We start from the raw sequence: 20,401 nt of genomic DNA on the forward strand, positions 1-20,401 counted from the left end.
GAGTACGGAATACTCGGTCAAAAGTATATCAAAGAGAATAACAAAACATTTCGAAAATCGTATGAATTTTAAAATAAATTTCAATTTGGGATACCTCGCCAAAATAATCAGTGAAACAACTTAAAAAAGGTTGAGCGTAAAAAACACCATATTATATTTAATTCCCCGTACACATTTTATCGAGCTGCATCGCTTAAGTTTTAGTATTAATTTCAAATATAAAAAAAAAAAAATGTGTAGAAGTGTTTTTCTTAAAACAGAGTGATTCACGAAGAATGTAACAAACTTTCAAGACACGTTCTTCTTCTGAACATAAGTTCGGAAACGCTTCGTTAGCGAGTATCGGCTGGCGAAATATTTCGCCCTGATTTCTACGCCATCGGTAAAATTAAGTCAGACTGTAATTCTTAGAACCCAAATTAAGGGGTAAATTCAGTGTTTTTTTAAGAAATCTGACCTGAAAAATTGAAAAAAAAAAATAGATCTCAGAAGAATATTTTTAAAACTTTTTGAGAAATCTAAGGTAAAAAAACTGGGGTCAAAAAACACAATATTTTTAGTTTGGCATAATAAAAGTTTGTTAAACGAGTAATAAACACAATAAAAGAATAAAACAAAACTTTTAGAAAATTTGATTCTCCAAAAGTCGACAGAAGTATTTGGCTTAATTTTACCAAACCTATGTTCATATTAACTTTATTTTCACCAATAGAATGTGTCTTGAAAGTTAGTTACATTCTTTGTGAATCATCCAGTGCAAACTATGCGTTTATATACATATAAACAGATTTATTGATAAAATAACTTAAACAACCAAAACATCTTTAATTTGAAATATATTACACATTTGTATAAAAAAAAATATCCAACTAAATAATGTTAATTTCTTTTTTTTATAATTAAAATATTCTTTTAAATTGTTAAACGCATTTTGACGGATGAGTCACAGTCAATTAAAATAAATATAAAAAATTCCTGTTATTTTCTTTTTTAATATGTATTAAATATTATAGAATAAGTGATTTAAAAAATTATTTTACTTATACTAACAAGTTTATAAAGAATTTTCTGATTAAAACTTAATAAAATTGTTACATTTTATCAAATTATTCAAATATTATGTTAGATAATCTACCAATATCAAATTGAATAATTTCAGTATTTAATTTTTTATTATTTTTATTTTTTATTAAGAAAACATTTTCCCAACCACTGATTTTTTTTCTTTACTTATAAATTTATTTTAACTGGCATAGTGAGAGCAATAACTATATATAATTTTTTTTTTTATTACTTTTATTATTATTAATTGTTTAGCAAAGTTAGCTAAATTTGGTTTACTAAGCTTTATAATGTTGTGATATCCTTTTTTTGTTGTTGAATTAAATGTAAAACATTTTATCTATGCATGTATATACAATATTTGTCACATTTTATTCTAAATTACTGAGTTATAAAAAGTACAAAACTTTTTTCAAAGGGTGTACCTTAATTTTTTTTTTTTAATTATTCTGAACTCAAAAATCTGATGTGGGCACACATGATTTCCTTGTACGCCTATTGAATATTTTTTATAACTTTTTTTTTGTTATTACTGAATTATTATTTATTGTAAAAGTTTTTTTTACAATCAGAGGTTAATATTATTAATAAGTTAAAAAAAAAGAAATGAAGTCGGATTCTCGCCCATGTGCCTTCCACTTGTACGAGTAAGATCAAAATATTTCAGTTAATATTTATTTGGCTATAGCACTGGAACCAATGCAAATAAGTACAATGATATATCGTTGAAAAGTTCTCGATGAAAGCTTATTACTGCAGTTAACAAAAGGTCCAAAATCCAAATGTTTTGGATTTTCGGCTTTTTTGAACACTTTTGCTTCGGTCTATTGCAATCAAAAGGGTGCACAACTAGACTTTACAAGAATCCTAAAGATTTAGGATGTATTTACGTATGTATCTCTCTTGGATAAGAGAGATACATACGTAAATGTACGTATCATACACACTATCTACTTTTCACAGCTACACCTTAAAGCAGAAATCAGCGAAATTTACCGTTAAATGTAACTAAAAACGAGAAGCGTTTTTGAATCTACAACAAATCTTTTGTCTTCATTTTGACCTCAGAATGTATTCCTCTTGTACGTTCTGATTTTTTTAACGGGTAAAGACAAAAGTTATAAGACAGCGGTTAGTTACTTTCCTCCTCAGCGATATCGCAATTAATTATAATGCTTACAGAGAAACTCTCATTCTGTAGAAAAAAGGTACATAACATGTTTTCTGCGGCGACAGAATAAAGAAGGTCGGTGCAGCCTAACTGAAATTACTGTGCTGTAATTTGCACCGCTTAAAAACTATTGAAAAAACTCAATATCAGCGAAAATCAATCTCTTGATCGAAAAAGAGCTAATATATTTTCTGAATCGATTTAATCTGCAGCAACATTTATCGATCGCTAGTGAACTGTCTGAAGACATAAAGCGACTTGCGGCTCGGCAGAAATTGAAAAGAATAAATCAAAACTACAAGACCGAATTCAGTAAAGGAATAATTATCACAGGAGAAGAAAGAAATCTCTGAAAGCAGCACATATAAACGATGTCAAATTCGAGTTCTTCCGTGGAAATTTTACAAAACAAAAAATTAGTCTTCAGACTTTTAGTACGAGTATATGCGTGAATGTGGAGTTTTAAAACACTTTCACGGTAACATTTAAGTTTCGATTAATTCGAAACTGAGAAGTTTCGTACAAGTCATGCCAAGTGATAAAATTTGGACGACCGGTACAGAGACCAAGAGGATAGAGATGAGTAAATTTCAAACTATGAACATCACCAATTAATTTCTACCAAATCAAATTGTAACAATTATCTATTTGATTCACAGCGAAATGAATCGTCACATAGGAAGATAAGTCACGAAATGAATATCAAAGTAACCGGTTTAATAAAGAAAAGTAATTTCGTTTTTATAAAATACAAATATTAACATCGATCCAAAGGAGGTTTGTTTTCTTCATAACAACCCCTTAAGTTTCAAACGTCATGGAGGAACTGATGCGGAAAATGGTACAAACTTCTTTTGAAAATCTGAACGCCCAGGGGATTCTCCAGATCCGAGTTTAACCGAGCACTTAAGGCTATAAACAAGGTTGGTTTTGAGTTTGAGGATAGCAGGATATCACAAAAAGGTGCCTGCCACCACATCTCAAAGGATATTTCACAGCCATTCTTTATAACATGCAGTTGGATAAGAAGCTTTTTTAAACATTACGTCCCGATCGTAAAAAAAATTTCGTGCTTTTTATAAAGCTAATGAGCGGATCCAACTCATACTAACATAAATATGTGTACAAAGGACGTACAACTGAATATAATAGCTTTATTCGGATACCATCTTTTGTTTTTATTAACCGTTTAAAAGGCTATGTACGGTACTATACACCGCTATGTTCTAACATCAAAATTCAGTGGATGATCTGATTGGATAGTTTATAGTTTAGCTGGACAATTCTGGGAACGGAGTCGATTTTACTCCATTTGTTCTCCAAACTTCAAAATTTACTCTCAAAGTTGAGCGACTCGGGTTTTAATCAGGCTGATTTGGCTCGTATAATTCCTGATGTTCACAATTATTAAAGACGATTGTATAAAACTGTTAATTGTAAAAAACGATTAGTTTCGCAAAATGTTAAAAATTGTAGCTGACATAGGCTGGCTAATTATTTCTGAAGCTTACTTAGAACAGAGTACATAGGTCTACTGTAAACAAAGTCTTGAGACGTAGAAAAAGATTTTCTGTTTTTTATTTTCAATTATACAATAATGACCTTGGGTAACATAATGAAGAAAATGCGGTTGTTTTTATTTCAAAAGTTCTGTGTAGTCCTTATAAAGGAACCTGTTTGATAATAAATTTTATTACGATAAAGTATACAAGGAAATTAAATGAAAACAGGGCCGAGGGGCAAAAAATTATTCCACTTCGATGACAAAAGACGCATAAATGCAGTAACCAGTTGTGTTAATGATTAAAGAAATATAACGATTACAAATAAAAGGTTAAAACACTTACAAAAAAAAATAACGATATTGAATTCTAATAAATTTCTAGATGCAAGGTAAAAATGGCTACAGAATACTCACTACATCATAAAACATCACAAAGAATTAATTGCAACCGTTACATACAAAAGTAACAATAATAGCAAGGATATATAAAAGAAATTCTGTGACTAATCTAACAGGCTGCAATTAGTGAGGTGTGTTATTACAGTAGCCCTCGGCTACTAAACACATCATTTTCTTCTACAACACTCAATGAACAATTCTTTTCGCCCGATATGTCACCGATTTTCAATAAATCACCATTTAAACGTAAATAATAGTAAAGCACACGATACACTTTACCAGTAAAATGAGAATAAATATTTTAAGCATCTGTATCTTAAATATTTTAAACCTGCATCCACAGCTTATAAAATTAACTGCTCCAACATGTTTTCGTAAGGATTAAGGAAAATTGTGGAACCACCTTCATAAGAGGAAATAAAAAATTAACGAATAAAAAATAAGCGAATTAGTTCACATTAAAAATCGTGAACACGTAAATATTGGTTCTGTAAGAAATGTTAGTTGTTTTTATCAAATATAGTGACAGTAGCATAATAATGACTTCATCTTAGACGAAAGAGCATTATACTGTATAAGAATAAAAAAGGTCACTTTGAAAATGGTTTGATAACAGTAACAATTTTTTTTTAACTAAGGAAAGTGCCCAGCGCAGAGCCTTAATCATATGCATTGGTGTGTTTAAAACAACCTCCTACCAGGCTACCACCGTATTGAGAAAAGCTCTACCAATCGATTTAGAGTTACCAGCAAAAGCCATTGCACGTGCAGTCCAGTGTTCGATGCGGGTTTGGTGGTCGTGACCATACTAACATCTGTGGCGACTTACCAGGCGTTCCTGGATACTCTGTTTCCAGATGCTCCGGAGGGTAAAACAGAAATCGGCGTTAGGGCGGATGAGACACCATTCCCTGGCGTACGGGCTATGGAACCCGTAGATATAGTCAGAGTGGTTTTTCGAATGGCACTTAGAAAGGCACCGGGGATTGACCAACTTCACCCGGATATCTTCTATGATCTGTTGCCTGTCACAAGAGAGCCGCTTGGCAGACTGTTCTCGGGGTGCCTAAACAGGGATTGCTTTACGACTTGTTAAAAGGTGGCTTTGATGAGGGAGCTCTTAAAATCAGGAAAGGATCCGAGTGAGGTCAGCAGTTATGGACCTATCAGCATCTTGCCGGTAATCGGCAAGTTGCTTGAAAGGCCGGTTGTGGAACGGCTTTGGGAAAGCATCGATATGAACTCGTTTCTAATTCGAGGCCAGTATGGCTTTATGAAACTGGTTGCATCTTAAATGCTCTTGCCAAGGTGGAAAGCGCCGACTGTAAATATGTTTTGGGAATTTTTATTGACGTATTTCCTTTCTTATGTTGTAGTTCTGTCCTCTATGAGTTGGAACGCGGCCATATTCCTGCAGCCCTGCAGGCCGCAGTGCGTGACTACTTGTCGGATCGCACGACTCTGTTTAAGGATCCGCACCTAGTTGTGGAAAAATTCGTCAACAGAGGAAGCCCGCAGGGCTCCTTGCTGCGAAACCTGCTATTCGACGGATTTTTGGGACGGGCATTCCCGGAATGGATCACGGCCTAGGCTTTCGCCGATGATTGTCTCCTTTTAATTCGTGGTAATTCAGGATCGCAACTAGAAGACCGAGCGCAAGCGGATTTGTCAACCGCAGCGGGCAGGATGGACATTCAAACTTTAAGGATTTCTGTGTCCAAGACGAAGTTTATGCTTTTCAAGAGTGCCGACAAGTTATCATACAGTCGTAACCGCCTTATTAATACAACGGCTGTGTAATCAGTCGAGTTCGAGTTCATAAGTACCTAGGTGTTTTGTTTGATGAGAAGTTGCTGTTTAACAACCGCATTAGGCAAGAACGGCGGACGCCGTCTCTGTGATGCACAAGCTTAGGAGGATTGCTCGAAAGGATTAAGGACAGTCGGGCCGTCATTTGTACATGGTGTACCGAGGTGTCTTCGAAAGTATGACCTCTTACGCGACGTCCGTTTGGGCGCTCCTAGGTTGGAAAGAATTCGAGCACTTATTCAAACTTTAAGCAGTGCCCAGCGCAGAGGTGTTCGTAGGTGTCGCGATCTGACACCTAGAAGAGGTGTCAAGCGGCAAGCGGGCGCAAGCAGCTTTGTCAACCTCAGAGGGCTGGATGGACAAGCAAAATTTAAATATTTCTGTGCCCAAGACGAAGTGTATGCTTCTCAAGGGTGCAGACAAATTATCGTAGTCGTAACCCCCATATTAAGTATAAAGGCTGAGTAATCAGCCGAGATAGAGTTCACAAGTACCTAGGTGTTTTGTTTGATGAGAAGTTGCCATATTAGGCAAGTAGCGGCGGACGCCGTATCTGTGATGCACAAGCTTAGGATGATTGCGGGCTGTCGGATTTGTACATGGTATACCGAGGTATCTTCGAAAGTATGAACTCTTATGCTGCGTCCGTTTGGGCCCATAGGTTGGAAAGAAATAGAGTACTTAATGTATCTGTGTACATACAGAATTCATTCATTTGAGCACGAAACAATGATTTGACATCCCAGTTTTGATAGGTAACTGCAACCTCACTATTAGCAATCTAAAGAAAGTGGAAAATTAGAGGATTTTATTATAATAATATTCATAAGCTATTACTAAGGTACAACTTTACCTATGTATACATTTTCTACATTGATATATATATATATATAATATATATATATATATATAATGTAATTATGAACATAATCAGCGTGGATCAGTAATATTACAAAATTCAACCTAAATGAAAGTAATGATGACTCAGTCAACCTGGTGAATTTTTTATCCATTTTCTATTATCTTTCTCAGTTAGTGGTTGGATATGCATTAATTACAAGTAAAATTAGTTATACCAAGTTCTTCCTGCGAGATTGTTTTGTTACTAATACTATGACATTTCATCATTATTAACCAGTTATTTTGCATATGTACATTACATAAGCAATACTTAAGATTTTTACAATCCTTTTTCTGATTCCCAGACTTATATTTCATATTAGAAGACTTTTTCATGCATGAGAGTTCTATCTTTTGTAATTTTATTACCTAAAAATAATGAAATTCAGAATTTTATGGTTCTCCTGAACCACGAGTTAATATGATATGTTAATATTAATTTAATTTCTCATTCTTTCTGTCATATTTCATTGCCTTCTTTTATTTTTATTTATTTTGAAATTAAATTATTCTAAACAGATGCTATTCAGTACTTCTTCCACCTAATTTTTGGTTTCGGTCTAACGAATGTCTTAACAAACTTTAACACCTTTATGTTTTCCACATATATAAAGACATCATTAAACTATACGTAACTACTGATTGGAAATTTCCATTATTGCACAATCATTGTACTTTCTTCCTTTAAAAGGAAAATTTTAAAATCGATTGGAAATAAATATATTCAAAAAATAAGCAAAAATTGTTTAAGTGTAATATGCTAACTAAACATAAATAAAACATTAAAAAACACCATTACAACCATAATCGTAATAAACAAAAGGAAAAAAGGCAATTTTCTGTAACTAAAAATACTAATGTATTTTATGAATCATAATCAATTATTTCTTTTGTAATTTTCATTACTAATAATACAACATATTGTTTTTATCCGGTAATTAACACAAAACTTAAATAAAAATCTATTATCTAATTTCTTGTAATATGATTATAATTGATACTTGTCTGATATAAAAATTAGATATTGAGTTGAATTATTTTATTTCATTCACCATGTCTATTTGATACCAAAACAACTTCAAACATAAATTTCAACTAAACTATTTCTTAATACTAAAGTTGTATTTTAAAGTAGCAGCACTTCATTATTACCAGATGCACATTATCGATTTAATATACACATTTTTCACTGCTTTATTGTCTTTTATTTATTTATTTGTTTTCAGACAAATAAAATATATATAAAATTATTTTTCTCATTTTATGTTTTGTTTTTTCTTCCACATTCAATACTTATATAGAGAGATATCTCATCAGACTGTTTTAAAATATAAAAGATTTTCTTTATTTATTTAATAAATGTAATTTATATAATAAATATTTTAAATGATTTATTCACCGGCATGAAATTTTGTAGGATACAAAATCACACTCGTCAGGATTCAAACCCGGCACAACACCATTCAGATAAAAGGTTGAAACACGGCCACAATACCTCAAGATTTAAAAAAAACTTACTATTCTGCTACAAATGTGTGTTTATGTCTATATGACATAAGTGTGTGTGTGTGTGTGTATGTGCACATGTGAGTGCGATGAAAACATTAATATTTTTTTAACAATATAGTAAATAACTAGCTGGCCAGTAAGCTTAAATTTACATTCGATAAGGACTGTTTGCAAAAATGTTAATACTACTTATAGTTTTACTTCCTTATTATTATTATTACTATATTTATACATAAAGCTACATATATTTTTGTAATAATTCACAAGTGCTGGGCTGTTGTTCATTAATTCTTTTTTTTTATATTTTAATATATTTTGTAAGTTAGTACAAACTACTCAACACAGCATACGAATTTACACGTGGCACAAAGCTAAGATAAACATGGCTATATGACGTCTGTAAATAAAGTAATGAGATGGTTCAGAAAAACTTTTTATTTACGATTCAGTTATACATAGACTATATCACCTTTGAAATAGTTCCCTTGGGAAGGTATGCAATACTTCAAATGGTTTTCCCACTCCTCATAGCAGTGTTGGAAATCCTTCAGATGGTTGGTTACATATTTTTTTGGTTTGTACCGTTCCAAAATGGTGTCCTTGAGAAGTCAGGAACAGGAATAAGTCGCACAGACTCAAATTAGATAAATAAGGTGGTTGAGGAACAACAGGGATGTTTTTCTTTGCCAAAACTCATTAATTGAAAGTGCAATGTGACAAGATATTGTCACATTGTCATGATATAGCATCCGGTTGTCTTTGAGGCTAGTCTCACGCTTGAAAGACTGTGGAAAAGAGTCAACTCTTTTCCACAGTCTTTCAAGAATTTCTTGGTAAACATATTGATTTAGTCTGTCCTGCAGGGAAAAACTCCTTATGAACAATGTCATTACTATCAAAGAAACAAATTAGCATTCTTTTGATTTCCCCATTTTTGCTTTTTTGGAACGTGATGTGTTTGAAGTGTGCCACTCCTTGCTCTGGCATTTTGTTTCTAGGTCGTACTCAGATATCCAAGATTCATCACCAGTAATAATTTTTTTTAGAAAATCATAGTCAGTTTCAATTCGCCCTAGAAGATTATGGCACACTTCCAGCCTATTGTTTTAACAGTAAGGTTTTTTGGGCCAAATGTTGCACAAACTTTTTCATGTCCAATTCGTTTGTCAAAATTTGATGGACTGTGGTACGGTTCAAATTCAATTGTTTGCAGTCATTCTGACAGTTAACTGCCAGTCGTACCATATCAATTCTCTGATTTGCTCAACACTGTCATCAATTTTTTACATTAATGGTCTTCCAGAGCATGGATTGTCCACAACTGATTCCCGGCCATCTGAAAATAATTTAAACCGCCTAAAAACTTGGGCTCGTGACAGAGTGTCATCTCCATTCACCCTTTTCAATTTTGAAAAATTTTCAGTAGCATTTTCACAGAGTTTAACACAAAACTTGATAGCACAACATTGCTCATAATTACTATCACTCATTTTGGTAACGCAGAACAAAAACTCGTTACACAAAAAGTTTGTTTAAGTCTCACGTGGCAACAGTAAACTAAAAATATTAATACCTAATATAAATCAGCTGTTCATATAACCATATGTTGTTTACAAGTAACTTCACAGTATTGCCACTTTCGCTGCTAAAAAAACTAGTGACCTTGTATATAGACACATCATACAGACATCGTATATGCCAAAGCTTTTTTAATTATTAAGAAGACAGACACACTTTGTATCACATTAAAATTTCAAGATATTTCATAAAAATAGACTGCAGTAAAAACTTATTTCACAAATACGCAAAAGGCCAATTAAAAGTAAATGATCTTAATGCACTAAAATTAAGGAAAGTGGTTTTTTCAAATTTAAAATCAACAGCCAAAAATCAAAAATTGAACATCGTATCATTATACAAATCATTCAAAACTATAAGCATCTTAAACTTGAGTAGTTTTAATATTAAACAGCATAAATATGCCCTTAAACCCTAAATGTAAATAATAGATGAAAAAAAAAATTGAACACCCCTAATACATACCACCATTTCAAACAAACCCCTGGGGATACACCACTTCAAACCAACTGCAAGGAGCTCAAAGATCAGGCATAAGTTACTAAGATTGATTAAAACCATTCCAAAGCCAAACTGCAAATACCAGGTGCATCCAACTTACACAACAAAATTGAATTATTATATATCAAATCAATCAAAAGACATCAAATGCTGTTCTGATTTACCTACGAAGGTATGTCAATTATTATCCGCAATTTAGTTATATTTTTGTTTATTTTGGTAGTACTGTTGTGTTGCGTAGATGATGCATGCATGGTTTAACTGTTGTTATGTCTGTGTAGGTTTGATGCTACTAGCTAGCTTAGTTCCACTATCGCTGCGCTGCCGTTAACCATGGCTGCTCTGCTTTCTGTTTGCACCAAAGAAGAGCAACGTTCAGTGATCTGTTTATTTTGTGGTCGGAAGGTGTATCAGGGGCCGAAATTTCAGTACAGTACAGGAACAGTGTGTTGCTGCAACGTAGTGTCTACGAATGGATTGAAAAATTCAAAACTGGTCGCACAAGAATTATGCATGACGAAGGAGCTGGGCGACTGTTTACCGCCAAAGATGAGGAAAACATTGGATGTGCACGTGACATGGTTTTCTTAGACAAACAAGTAACTATTGATGAAGTGGCACATCGTCTGCAAATTAGTCACGGTTCTGCCTATGAAATCATCCACAACAGACTTGGGTTTCATAAAGTCTGTGCAAGACGGGTCCCAAAACAACACACACAGTCGCATTTGTGTATGCGACTGTGTGTGACACACATGTGACACAAATGCGACTGTGCATTTGTGAACAAAACAACACACACAGTCGCATACACAAATGCGCTTGGACATCTGCCAAAAACATGTGGATCGCTATAGTAATGAATGGGACATCTTCTTAGACAGAATCATTACTGGTGACGAAACATGAATCATCATTACGAGCCAGAGAGTAAACGGCAGAGTATGGAATGGAAACATCCAAATTCACCCTGCAAAAAAAAGTTCAAGACCCAACCATCCGTAGGAAACTCACAAGGCCTAATGTACTGGAACAATATGAGGAAAGGGGCAAGACAATAAACAGTGCGCGTTACAGTGAGATGCTTACTGCCAAGCTGAAGCCTGCAATTCGAAGCAAACGCTGAGGACTGCTGTCGAAAGGTGTTGTATTGTTTACATGACAATGCCCATCCACATACTGCTGCCCACACTGCTGAAACGCTCCAGAAACTCAACTTTGAAGTACTGGCTCATCCTCCGTATAGTCCTGATCTTGCCCCTTCTGACTACCACTTGTTTGGTCCACTTAAAGAGGCATTAAGGGGTTGTCGATTTACCTCGGACAAAATAGTGAAAGAAGCGGTGCATTCGTGGCTTGCAGCTCAACCAAAAACCTTCTTTTCTGAGGGCATCAGGAAGCTGCAACGATGGACCAAGTGCATTGAAATGCAGGGGGACTATGTTGAAAAATTATGTACATGTAAGTTTCCTATTTGTATTACAATAAAATTTATAACTACATTGCGGATAATAATTGACTTAGCCTCGAACTTTTTGTTTGTACATCATTATGTTCTTTATTTATTTATTTATATTGATTTTTGCTAATTTCTTTTTACTACTAGCAATTATTTATTAATCAAAATACAAATCTAGTCGAACACATTTATTTTCTACTAACAGTCTTGAGAATTTCCTTTGTAATTTTTTATTACACTGTTTTCAAACATATAGTTAATAAAACAAAACAAATCATTATCAAGTTACCTAATAATTCGTAATTATTAGGTAATTATTATAAGTAAATTCATAAAATACAACCTTTTATTTACAGTAAGCAAAAATATAATTCAATACCTACACTATATTTTTTTACGTACAAAATATCAGTATTAGTTGAAACAAAGAGTGGAGTAAGATAGAGACGCATACTTTTACTCATGGTTTGTAAATAAGATAGTAGAGATGGCACACAGACCACTAAAATGCACGTTGTCGGAGGCAAACACGATGCTCCACATTAATAAAAGAAGTATACATTACACATGAGCAAACTTTGAATATTTATGATCCTAAATCTTCTTCAATTATTTGCTTCCTATAAATTTAATGCAAACTCTTGCTTTATTTTTAACCCTTGTGTTTTTAGTATATGTGCATGTATACAGATAAATAACTTTTTCCTGCATTAGTTTTTTACTGCATCTATTAACAGTATAATACTTCAGATTCTTAATATCTGTCAAACTGTAAGTCTATTAAGTGAATAAATGTATTTATTTACTTATACAATTTCTTCAATGCTAGACAATAATAATTAGTAAAGTATAAATATAATTTTTTTTACAAAAAAAAATACTTATAATAATTTAATTATTATAAGGTTTGTCATGGAACCTTTATGTTTTGTATTTTATCTAAATGAATACTATTGCTACAGTTCACTACTCCCATGCTTTATTAAAATTTCAACCTATAAAATAAATATCATATAATAATTATAAAATAAAAAGAGTTTAAAATTAACAAAATAATAATAATAATTAGATTACAAAAGCTAATTTATTACAGAAATGGTCAACATGAAACTAAACTATCAGTTATACTTAAAATAACAAAATTATATTTCATCTTCATTATAGTATAAAAAATAAATATTGAGAGAAAATTGCTGACCTAGTAGAATAAGTTGAAGAAGTCAGGCTTTATGTTTATGTAACTCACTTTAAATAAGTTTACTCTTCTGAAAATTTCTTCAAATTTAGTTCTTCCAATTTTATAAATGGACATGTCCTCCACATTATAAGAAATTAATTTACAGCCCAGATTTATTTGCAGCAGTAAATTTCGGCTTAATAGTACTGTAAGTCACTTCATAAAATTTAAACACTTCCTTCAACTATTCTATAATATTTCTTCTGAAATTAACTCTTCTTCAAATTAAGAAGAATTTCCAATCTTTAAGAAGATGAATTTACAAAAATCTTATTGTAATTAATGCCATTCAGTATCTTTCAAAATGTTATCATATTCATCTTATGATCTCAGCATATCATGTAGATCTTAGTTAAAATTGCTTGGCTTCTCAGCTAATTAATATTAATACCTAAAACTGGGCGAAGTAGCAAATTATCTAAGGCATTATTTCATATTACCTCCATAGGATAAGGATAATTTAGAATTTCTCTAATTCATGACACATCTTTTTTGCATTTGCACAAAATTATCACAAGCTTTAATAAATTACAAGACCGGACATTTGTACACATTCTTTTTAAGATATATTGGTGTTGGCATAAAAAAAACCACTTTATTTTTTTGCTTTAATTTTGTCTATCCAAATGAGAAGGTTCTACTAATTTATAAGAACGTAATTCTTTATAGAGGAAATTTCATTTTAAAATAGATTTAAACTGTATTTTTTTCAAAAGGAAACAGATGATCAGTTCTAATTCATTACTAGGGTCATAAAAAAAGTTTCTTACTTTTTATTTTCCTAATTTTCAATATGATTACTTCTTCATAAAAGTTCTATTGATAACAAAATAAACTGGTAATGAATAATATATGTAGGAAGCGCTACAATTTCAAAAAGTTTTTTTGGTACGGTTCTGTTATTAAATCTCAATCGCATTAGAGAAAATGTTCATAACATATTTTGCGTCTTTCAAAATTAAATTCCAACTGGAGACAAACTGAATGCACAGTTTGTAAAAGTTTTTTAAGAAATATTTGAAACAAAATTCCAAGTACTTTTACATGTTCGAGTGATTTGTGAATTAATATTTGCAGAATACCACATTTTAATACACATTTAGCAAATATGACTTGATTAAAGTATATTAATCACAATACACAAGACAATTTAATAAAACACTGTAAGAGTAATAGAATTGAGCCTCAGCAAGTAATGATTCGGTGCCTCTGCACATTTTGTTTGAGATTCATACTGTCAAGCTCTTAATACCATGGTTTCATCTGTTCGTTTCACCACATGAATGTATTACAAAAGACATTGAAAGAAAGAAAGAAAGAAAATTATAAAGTTGCATATAGTTTGTGGATAATTTGGCCATCAGGAGCAATATATATAAATAGGTGGAAGTCACTTTGAATAGTTATGTATAACGATTAAATTAAAGATTTAAGGATGGAATTTTAAAGAAAAAGCCAATGATAAAAAAGAGATAAATGAAAAACACAAAGATAAAATAATGTCATTAAAGAATTCACGAATTTGTGGTGTGGACTGTCTCCTCAGAGGATGGAAGACTAAAAAAGAAGGCAAGTGCAAAGCACAAAATGCCTTTTTCAGAGTACAAGGAATTTTAATTGCGATAAAGAAATTCGACAACACACACAATTAATGAATTAGTAAATATTTCAGATTGATACTTTTTATACAAAAGAAATATGAACAGAGAAAATGATTGACAGTAGGATGTATTTTGCGGAGATAAAGTTTAACATAGGTTCGAGGAAGAAAAAAAAGAGAGCAATAGGAATGACATAATGATAAAAGCCAAGTATGAAATGAAAAACGTAGCTGAAGGCCAAACCCAAGCAAACATGATACAGAAAACTTAATAATGCTGATGACATAGATTTTCTAAATCAGGTCAAATAATTTCATCCCCTACAACCTGAAACATTTCTTTATTTTGTTAAAAATAAAGAAATGAAACTGCCCTTACAAGGGTTCAAGTCCTTGTAAAGGCAGTAGCTTTTATATGAATTTGAATGCTAAACTATGGATACCGGTGTTCTTTGGTGATTAGGTTTCAATTAACCACATGACTTAGGACTGGTTGAGCCGAGTCTGTTCAAGGCTAAATGTTTACCACTACATCTACATTTGCATTGCACTACATCTGCGCAGTTACACCAAGCCTGGCAAGCTGGTAGCAGTGACTGCAGTCATTACTTCCACAAACAATTCTGCAGCTGTTAGATGCAAATATCCATAGGTAGTTTTTTAAGCAGCAAAAAAAGAAATCTAAATCCCCTTTGCAATAAGTTAAAACTAGAGACTGGTTTACAACCAAAGAATACAACGATCGTGACAAATATTTAATGGAAAATTAAAATTTCCACAGCATAGAAATAAGTGGCAGGAATACATTTAGGATCATACTACTCTCTTCACAGAAAGCTGTTTTGAAAAGGATTTAGATCTTACCTCATATTCAAGGTGGATATAGAAAAAACAAAAATCTATCACAAATAGATTTTCTAAAATAAAATACTTAAGTATCAAGAACAATAACATGTGAATGTAGACTGCTACTTCGAAACAGTATTAATGTTGTCAATGAAATTTTATTTTTAGTTATAACTTGAAGTCGATCCAAAGTTTTGGTCGGCTGAAGGAAATTGATAATATTATTCTCATTAGGAATTTATTTTTAATAAATTTCCTAGATATTAAACCACAAATTATTTCAGTACTGTTTTTGAAATGATATCATATGGAATATAAATAAAAATAGAAATTATAACTTTTTTGAAAATACAAATATGAGGTTTACTTGTGCTCTCCCACCAACTCTTCCTGTCATTTTATTCTCCACTTGTGTTATGTGCACCGCCATAACAGTGATAATGTACAGACAATCTTTTACACATTAATTTATAATTCATATTGTGCTTGTTCATCCCAACCGACTTCATTTTGTTTAAAATAAAGAATGGTTTTTTAGTATTAAAAATGTGAGCTTTGAAAAATCTTGATGCATTCAAAGAGTTAGACCTTCAAAACGACTTAAAAGTGTGGTGAGGTATTTTATAAGAAAATAAATTGAGTAATAAGAAAACTTTTTAAAATCATTTGCAAAAAGATTATTTAAAATCTAAAACCAGATGGCCATTTCGATGATAAATGATCACCTTTATCAGACAGTGATCAACTGAAACAAAAAAATTACAATGAGAAATAATAATTATAATTAAGAATAAATAAAAAACACTTACAAAACAAATTTTTCAGTATCAGTATTTACAGAACAAAATACAACTGTTGACCAAAAAATTGAAAATACTGTTCATGCTTTCAATTGAAATTGCTTTAACAATATTACTTACATTTTGGTCAAGAATCATTTTTTTTTTATTTGTGCATATTCAGAGACAGAAATGCTCATTTTTGGCATTTCATAAGTATTATTTGTTAATTATTATTTTTATTGTTCATTATCATTTTTTCATATTAATTCCTCTCAATATCCACTGACAATGATGACTGTTTAATAATAAATAAAATTACCATCTAGTTTTACATTTTAAGTAATTTTTTGGTAAACAATTTTGGAGGACTATTTTGTTGTTCAATTTATTTTAATAACCATACAGCTTGCTCTTAAAGACATGTAAGCTTAAAAAAGGTCTTTAATTTAAAATAAATGATATAGAAAATTTTTACAGGATTTGTACTGCAGCTTAGTAGAAGAAACTGACTCATATTCTTGTTGTGACAATCTTTTAGATATTTTAATCTGCACCAGGAGTACAGCTAAAATAATTTTATTATAACATTCAATATCATTAGGAATATATAATACAATATATGATTAGGAATAATAGTTCTTTTTTATCGCACTGGGTTGGTCAACTAGTTAAACTCACCATATAATCAGCTCATTTTTGAAGTCGAAAGTTCTTAGGTTCAAGTCCTTGTAAAGGCAGTAGCTTTTATATGAATTTGAATGCTAAACTATGGATACCGGTGTTCTTTGGTGATTAGGTTTCAATTAACCACATGACTTAGGACTGGTTGAGCCGAGTCTGTTCAAGGCTAAATGTTTACCACTACATCTACATTTGCATTGCACTACATCTGCGCAGTTACACCAAGCCTGGCAAGCTGGTAGCAGTGACTGCAGTTCTAATCTATATACCTGCCCCAGTGGTGCAATCGGTTGGCGCACGGTAATTTTAAGTTCTAATCTATCTATCTATATATATATACACACACACACCCAGGCTCAGCAGGAAAACTGGTTGAAGAAAAAACCATTGGTTTTTTATACCAATAAATGTCACTGGATGAGGTTTTTCTAGGTAATGAAATTTAATGAGGTGCTTAATTAAAAATATATTTTTGGTCATAAAACTGTAATTCTGCATGACAGAAATATGTTACTGTTTTAATATAAATTCATTTCGCTCAGTAATATTCATAATAATTATTGGCTGGTTTTTGGTTCAATCTTGACAGAGTCTAGCATTTTTTCTCCTATTAATTAATTTATTTAATTAATCTTCCTTGTTAAAATATGTGGAAAAAACAAATAAAAATAAAAAAGCAGTTTTAAATTTTATTTAATATATGTATTATGTAAAATATATAAAAGTTTTAAGACAAAATGATTAAAACCCAATAAGTCTCATACCTCTCACAAGATTGATGAACTGTCACAGATGGTTAAAATAATTTTTTTTTGAAGAAACTTATAAGGCTAAAATACCTAAAAAGATGTTAAAAAAGTCTTCTTATTCAGAAATTTTCTACTCAGCATTATATGAAACTCTTATTATTTATACTTATTATATTACCAGTAATAATATTTAAACACATGTTCTGATATTAGAACAGTTAGCATTAAATGAATAAGTATTTTGGACAACAAAGTGATTTCTGCACAGAAACAGATGAATTATTTTTAAATACACATATTCTACAAATAAAAATTTTCCAATAACAAGGTTTATAAAATGTAGAAAGTGTTGCAATCTAGTAATGCTCATCCTCAGTAATTCCTAATTACACAAGAAAATGTAAGTTTAATCAAAAGATCTGGTGGAGAACACTTTCTCAGATTAGTAAATTTAAAACCAAAATCATTTTTAAACTTATATTACAGAAAATTAAGTTTACTTTGAACTAAATTTGACATCCCCCAATCACACCAGCAAAAATACAGGTGATTTAAAAATTATGGATGTTTTCATTTAGTCATAAAATAAACAATTTACATTACTTTTTATGGATTAAAACCAAATGAAGCTGAATATCCATGCACAAAAAACCAGATTGATGTCTCATTAAAGCACTGACAAACCATTAAACAAAGCCTAAACTTACAGAGCTGTGTAAATGAAAAACTGTACATGCAGTTACATTTAGTTTTTTTTAAATTTAAAACAAAATAATGAATAAGGTACAGTAAAAGGCAAATATGAAGTTAGTATTCCTAAGAAAGAAGTAGAAAAATAATTACTCAATACCCTAAACGTACTTAACACTCTTTTAATTTTCTGTCTAGAACTGAAAGATGAGAAGCATAATTAATAAAATAACAAATAAATTCATACTTCATTTTGTTTAACCAAAGAAATATCCTTTATACGAAAAAAATAAATAAAATGGTTTACATTTAAAGATTTTTTAAAGAAGACAATTTCATATTCTAGTGAAATTTAAAATGTAATTTTCAGTTTTTTCACAAAAAAAGATAAAGACTTTAATTACCTTTCTTTAAATAAACAAAAACTGTACAACTTTAAAGAAGTAAAAATACAAGAGATAAATCAACGAGATCTAAATAAAATTATTTTATATATTACTGTAGTTACGCTTATTACTTAACGTTAGGCATCGGTTCTCAGTTAATTAAATTGCATATTTAATTTGTATACTGACAAAACATTTTACACAATATTTTATAAAGAAAATCTAAAATTATTTATTAAAAGAAATCGTAGAACGCAGAGGCAAAATAGTTATTGCATTATACCAGAATAGAACTAGTCATAAATAATGCACAGCAAATAAAAAATCTATCACACACTTATTTACGCTAAAAGAGTTAAATCAATATCACAAAAAATATAAAATGATAAACTATATTAAATAACTAATTAACCGGATCATAAAATGAATACTTCCATCAAATTATACTATTTAACGTACACTAATTGGTGACCTAAACAAAAGAAAATTATTATTTATGTCAATCGAGGGATTTAAAAGTATTACCTTATAAGTAATGTTGTTTATCCAGCACATATATCACTAATTCTAAGCAAAAATCAACCACAATCACCTAATACATAAAATCTTAACAATAATATACGAGAAAGAACCGGCAAGATACCGAACTGTCAAACGAACGAACACTCCGAATCAGCTGTATTAGGAAAACCGAAATATTTCTACAAACATCCGCTAGAGTGCAGAATAACAAACGATTTTTTTCTTAATTTCTTGCCAACATAATTTAAAATAAATTAGAAAAAACATGATTTCTAGCCCATTCACAATGATAAATTAAAATTAGTTTATAATTCACACATAAAATCGAAAAATATTCCAGGTAAAGAGTATCAAAAACTTGCGTTTTACTTTAAATCCGATGCTGGTGCAGAAAATTTCTCAGCGGATTGTTGAATGGCATTGTCGTGTGGTTGGTAATCAGGCCAGCTGAGTAAGATTTGTTAGTGTTATCAAATTTTGAATTTTTAATAATTTCCGAATATTTTATTTTTACATATATTGAACTGTTACAATTGTACTTTGGGGAAAAAATGAATTAATTATTTAATTCGAACCATATTTGGTATATTATTCTTCTCTTTTTAAAGATTTTTTTTTAAACGAAAACCGCCCTTCTATTCAAATACCGGTGATGTTGCGGCCCGTTTTTGTAATTATCAGTATTTTAAAAAAATGTCAACTGTTTAATGACAATACGTAGGTAACAAAATTAATAATGAAAAAAAAAAATAGTTTTTTTCTATTCAATTACTCAAGTGTAAATATCCTTTACTAAAATCATTGTCTTTTAGGAGTTAACAACACTGATAGTCTAAATAAAGTTTAAGCCTTGGTAGTCCATAGAGATGTCAAAATTGAGATATTTTGTTGATTAGTCTAACTTCTTTAATAGTTTATCTCATAAACATTAGATAATAAAGTATAATATTGTAACAGCCGCCATAAAATACTGTATAAACAAGAATTTTAAGATTGTAAAGTTTGATTTGTAATGT

General features: G+C 31.0%; 1 protein-coding gene across 1 annotated transcript in view; it reads right to left on the reverse strand.

Annotated features, from left to right (window-relative positions):
* Window positions 1-19,523, reverse strand: part of LOC142321308 (uncharacterized) — a 283,695-nt gene extending 264,172 nt beyond the window's left edge. The window contains exon 1 of the mRNA XM_075359303.1: window positions 19,389-19,523. The gene's annotated coding sequence lies outside the window, so the exon portion shown is untranslated. The remainder of the gene's footprint in view (window positions 1-19,388) is intronic.
* Between the last annotated feature and the right edge of the window lie 878 nt (window positions 19,524-20,401).

The sequence above is a fragment of the Lycorma delicatula genome, chromosome 3, assembly GCF_047948215.1.
Source record: "Lycorma delicatula isolate Av1 chromosome 3, ASM4794821v1, whole genome shotgun sequence".
Lineage (NCBI taxonomy): Eukaryota > Metazoa > Arthropoda > Insecta > Hemiptera > Fulgoridae > Lycorma > Lycorma delicatula.